Genomic DNA, 5,427 nt, shown 5'->3' with positions numbered 1-5,427 from the left:
TGGGGTTTAAGAAGATGAAAACCTTACTAGATTGGGAAGAGATAAATCTGTGTTTTTTTGAATCGGGACAAAGCGATACAAAAGGTGACTGAGAGTTGCAAAGCGTGCGCTCAGGTTAACCCGGGAAGGACCATGATTGGACAAGGAGTTCGTCCTAGGGGACACCGTCCCGGCATCCATTGGGAAATTGATTTTACTGAAATTAAACCAGGTATGTATGGATACAAGTATCTCCTAGTGTTTGTAGACACCTTCTCAGGATGGGTCGAAGCCTTCCCCACAAAGCACGAGACTGCAAAAATGGTCACCAAGAAGCTCCTCGAGGAAATCTTTCCCAGGTATGGCATGCCTCAAGCGTTGGGGTCGGACAACGGGCCCGCTTTCGTCTCCCAAGTAAGTCAGTTGGTGGCCAAATCGCTGGGGATTGATTGGAAATTACATTGTGCCTATAGACCCCAGAGTTCAGGTCAGGTAGAACGCATGAATAGAACAATTAAGGAGACTTTATCCAAACTTACGCTTGCAACTGGCTCAAAGGATTGGGTGGCCCTCCTTCCCCTAGTTCTATATCGGGCCTGGAATACCCCGGGCCCCCATGGTCTAACTCCTTTTGAAATGATGTATGGAGAACCACCCCCATTTGTCCATTTCTTTGATTCAAACATTGCTGATTTTTGCTGACAGCCCTTCTCTGAGGGCCCATTTACAGGCCCTACAGATTGTGCAGAGAGACGTCTGGAGACCTTTGGCCGCTGCTTACCAGGACAAGCTTGAGCATCCGGTGGTGCCACACCCATTCCAGATTGGAGATACCGTGTGGGTGCGCAGACACCAGACCAAGAATCTCGAGCCACGGTGGAAAGGACCCTACACCGTCCTCCTGACTACTCCGACCGCCCTAAAGGTAGACGGCAGTCCGGTCTGAGGAATTGACTAATTCACAACACTACACCCCAGACATGGAGAGTTCATCGTACTCCAAACCCCTTAAAGTTAAAACTCCTACGTGGCTCCTCCTAGTCCTTTTGTGGCCTAGAGTCAGTGGGGGAATAAGCCCCCACCACATTTATAATATTACCTGGACAGTCACTAATCTCATGACAGGAAGGCTGGCTAATGCTACCTCCGTAAGGGGGACGCTGGCCGATGCCTTCCCTCCCTTATACTTTGACCTTTGCGATGTGATAGACTACAAGTGGGAGCCTGGCACTACCCATAATTGGCATCCCTCAACCACCTACTATGGTTGCAGTCCGGCTTCCCACAGCAAAGAGATCTACGTTTGCCCTGGACATAGAGTGAGCCGGCAGTGCGGAGGGCCGGGGAGTGGGTACTGTGCCCAGTTGGGATGTGAGACTACTGGGGATGCGTATTGGAAGCCATCCTCATCTTGGGACCTGATAACTCTGAAACGAGACGGTCGGCTTCCTTACACCTTGTGTAAACGGGGCGCGAAATGCAATCCCCTCGTCCTCCACTTCACCGACTCAGGTAGAAGAGCGACCTGGGACGGGCCCAAATCTTGGGGCCTGCGCTTATACGTCACAGGGACCGATCCGGTGGGTCTGTTCTCTCTAAATAGACAAGTCTCTCCCCTGGCCACTCGACCCATTGGACCCAACCTAGTTCTACCAGATCAGAAGCCTCCCTCGCTCCCGGCACAAGCCCAACCCCCGTCATTGCCTAAGGTCACCCAGGCCCCTAGTAGTACCCCTACAAGCCCCTTCTCCACAACAGGGGGCTCCACATTTTTGATCTCCCCGTTGCCAGGCACCGGGGATCGATTATTCAATTTGGTGGCTGGTGCATATGTGGCTCTCAACTATTCAGACCCTTTTAGGACTCAGGAGTGCTGGTTGTGCCTCGTTTCCGGTCCGCCCTATTATGAAGGGGTGGCAGTCATTGGAAATTATACGAACCTGACTGCTGCCCCAGACAGTTGTGCCAATACCCCCAGCCACAAACTAACTCTGCCCGAGGTCTCGGGACAAGGGCTCTGCTTGGGGAATGTACCCCACACACACCAGACCCTCTGCAACACCACTCAGAAGATTCCCATCGGGAACTACTTCCTGGCAGCCCCAAAAGGCACATACTGGGCCTGCAATACCGGACTAACACCCTGCATCTCAGCCACAGTCCTCAACCAATCCTCTGACTATTGTGTATTAGTAGAAATTTGGCCCAAAGTCACCTACCATGAATCCGAGTATATATACTCGTTTTTCGAGAGACAGACTCGTTTCCGACGAGAGCCTGCCACCCTGACTTTAGCTTTACTCCTAGGAGGAATCACCTTGGGGGGAGTGGCCGCAGGTATAGGGACCGGGACCACTGCACTCATAGAAACTGGTCATTTCCGTCAGTTACAAGCAGCCATGAATGCAGATCTTAAAGCTATAGAAGAGTCTGTGAGTGCATTAGAAAAGTCCTTAACATCGTTGTCTGAAGTGGTCCTCCAAAATAGACGAGGGCTAGATATGTTGTTCCTCCGCGAGGGTGGATTATGTGCTGCTCTAAAAGAAGAGTGCTGTTTCTATGCAGACCATACTGGAATAGTAAGAGATAATATGGCTAAGTTTCGAGAACGCCTGGCCCAAAGACAAAAACTGTTTGATTCCCAACAGGGATGGTTCGAGGGGTGGTTTAACCAATCTTCTTGGTTTGCTACCCTCCTGTCTACCCTGATGGGACCCCTACTTATTCTTCTCCTAATTCTTCTTTTTGGACCCTGCATCCTTAATAGGCTGGTACAGTTCATGAGGGATAGACTTTCAGTCATTCAGACCCTCGTACTGACGCAGCAGCACCATAGGCTGAGACAACAAGAGACAGAAATTTCTTGACCAAGTCGAGTGAAAGATTTCACTCAAAGTTAGCAAAAAAATGGGGGAATTAAAGACCCCAGCTTAGCAGCAGTAACGCCATTTTGCAAGGCTATACTTAAGATGACTGGTGCAGGGAAAGGTTAGAACACTGAGTACACAGCAGCTGCCAAGCAGGATGTGTGTGGTTGAAGGCCTGGCAACAGGACGACTGCGGTTGAGCGCCTGACAATGAGAAAAGCCCCGGGAGAGGTCCCACACCCTGGTAGGGGGCCGAGTCAGCCGTTATATTCTAGGAAGGTAGCTAGGAAACTTGCCCCCGGGCTGAACCCTTGGGGGGCTGAGTCAGTCGTTATGTTCCAGGAAGGTAGCTAGGGAACTTGCCCCCGGGCTAAACCCTTGGGGGGCCGAGTCAGCCTTTATGTTCCAGGAAGGTGGCTAGGGAACTCGCCCCCGGGCTGAACCCTTGCCACATTAGAATCCACCAATTATATCCCTGTAACCATGCATCTGCTTCTGTATGCTTGCTTCTGCTCCCCAGAATCCTATAAAAAGCCCATCCTTGGTTCCGTGTGGCGCGCCAGTCCCCCGAGTGACTGAAGCGCCCACAGGTGCCTGTGTATCCCGACAATAAACCAAATCCTCTTGCTGATTGCATCCTGTGGTCTCGGTCTGGTCATTGAGTTGGAGGGTCTCCATCCTGAGGGAAAGTTCTCCCTGAGAACTTTTCAGGATCACTACCGAATACCTTCTATGAAGCCACAATTACTCTTATACCTAAGCCACACAAAGACACAACAAAGAAGGAGAACTTCAGACCAATTTCCCTTATGAATATCGACGCAAAAATACTCAACAAAATTCTGGAAAACCGAATTCAAGAGCACATCAAAACAATCATCCACCATGATCAAGTAGGCTTCATCCCAGGCATGCAGGGATGGTTTAATATACGGAAAACCATCAACGTGATCCATTATATAAACAAACTGAAAGAGCAAAACCACATGATCATTTCATTAGACGCTGAGAAAGCATTTGACAAAATTCAACACCCCTTCATGATAAAAGTCCTGGAAAGAATAGGAATTCAAGGCCCATACCTGAACATAGTAAAAGCCATATACAGCAAACCAGTTGCTAACATTAAACTAAATGGAGAGAAACTTGAAGCAATCCCACTAAAATCAGGGACTAGACAAGGCTGCCCACTCTCTCCCTACTTATTCAATATAGTTCTTGAAGTTCTAGCCAGAGCAATCAGACAACAAAAGGAGGTCAAGGGGATACAGATCGGAAAAGAAGAAGTCAAAATATCACTATTTGCAGATGATATGATAGTATATTTAAGTGATCCCAAAAGTTCCACCAGAGAACTACTAAAGCTGATAAACAACTTCAGCAAAGTGGCTGGGTATAAAATTAACTCAAATAAATCAGTTGCCTTCCTCTATACAAAAGAGAAACAAGCCGAGAAAGAAATTAGGGAAACGACACCCTTCATAATAGACCCAAATAATATAAAGTACCTCGGTGTGACTTTAACAAAGCAAGTAAAAGATCTGTACAATAAGAACTTCAAGACACTGAAGAAGGAAATTGAAGAAGACCTCAGAAGATGGAAAGATCTCCCATGCTCATGGATTGGCAGGATTAATATAGTAAAAATGGCCATTTTACCAAAAGCAATCTACAGATTCAATGCAATCCCCATCAAAATACCAATCCAATTCTTCAAAGAGTTAGACAGAACAATTTGCAAATTCATCTGGAATAACAAAAAACCCAGGATAGCTAAAGCTATCCTCAACAATAAAAGGACTTCAGGGGGAATCACTATCCCTGAACTCAAGCAGTATTACAGAGCAATAGTGATAAAAACTGCATGGTATTGGTACAGAGACAGACAGATAGACCAATGGAATAGAATTGAAGACCCAGAAATGAACCCACACACCTATGGTCACTTGATTTTTGACAAAGGAGCCAAAACCATCCAATGGAAAAAAGATAGCATTTTCAGCAAATGGTGCTGGTTCAACTGGAGGGCAACATGTAGAAGAATGCAGATCGATCCATGCTTATCACCCTGTACAAAGCTTAAGTCCAAGTGGATCAAGGACCTCCACATCAAACCAGACACACTCAAACTAATAGAAGAAAAACTAGGGAAGCATCTGGAACACATGGGCACTGTAAAAAATTTCCTAAACAAAACACCAATGGCTTACGCTCTAAGATCAAGAATCGACAAATGGGATCTCATAAAACTGCAAAGCTTCTGTAAGGCAAAGGACACTGTGGTTAGGACAAAACGGCAACCAACAGATTGGGAAAAGATCTTTACCAATCCTACAACAGATAGAGGCCTTATATCCAAAATATACAAAGAACTCAAGAAGTTAGACCGCAGGGAAACAAATAACCCTATCAAAAATGGGGTTCAGAGCTAAACAAAGAATTCACAGCTGAGGAATGCCGAATGACTGAGAAACACCTAAAGAAATGTTCAACATCTTTAGTCATAAGGGAAATGCAAATCAAAACAACCCTGAGATTTCACCTCACACCAGTGAGAATGGCTAAGATCAAAAACTCAGAG

General features: G+C 46.8%; 1 pseudogene; it reads left to right on the top strand.

Moving 5' to 3' along the window:
• The first annotated feature begins 944 nt into the window (after positions 1-944).
• Positions 945-2,846, top strand: Envl-ps4 (MLV-related proviral Env polyprotein-like, pseudogene 4; annotated as a pseudogene).
• The last annotated feature ends 2,581 nt before the right edge of the window (positions 2,847-5,427 follow it).

The sequence above is a fragment of the Rattus norvegicus genome, chromosome 4 (assembly GCF_036323735.1).
Source record: "Rattus norvegicus strain BN/NHsdMcwi chromosome 4, GRCr8, whole genome shotgun sequence".
NCBI lineage: Eukaryota > Metazoa > Chordata > Mammalia > Rodentia > Muridae > Rattus > Rattus norvegicus.
The sequence above is the reverse complement of the archived record's forward strand: the minus strand, read 5'-3'. Positions and strand labels throughout refer to the sequence as shown.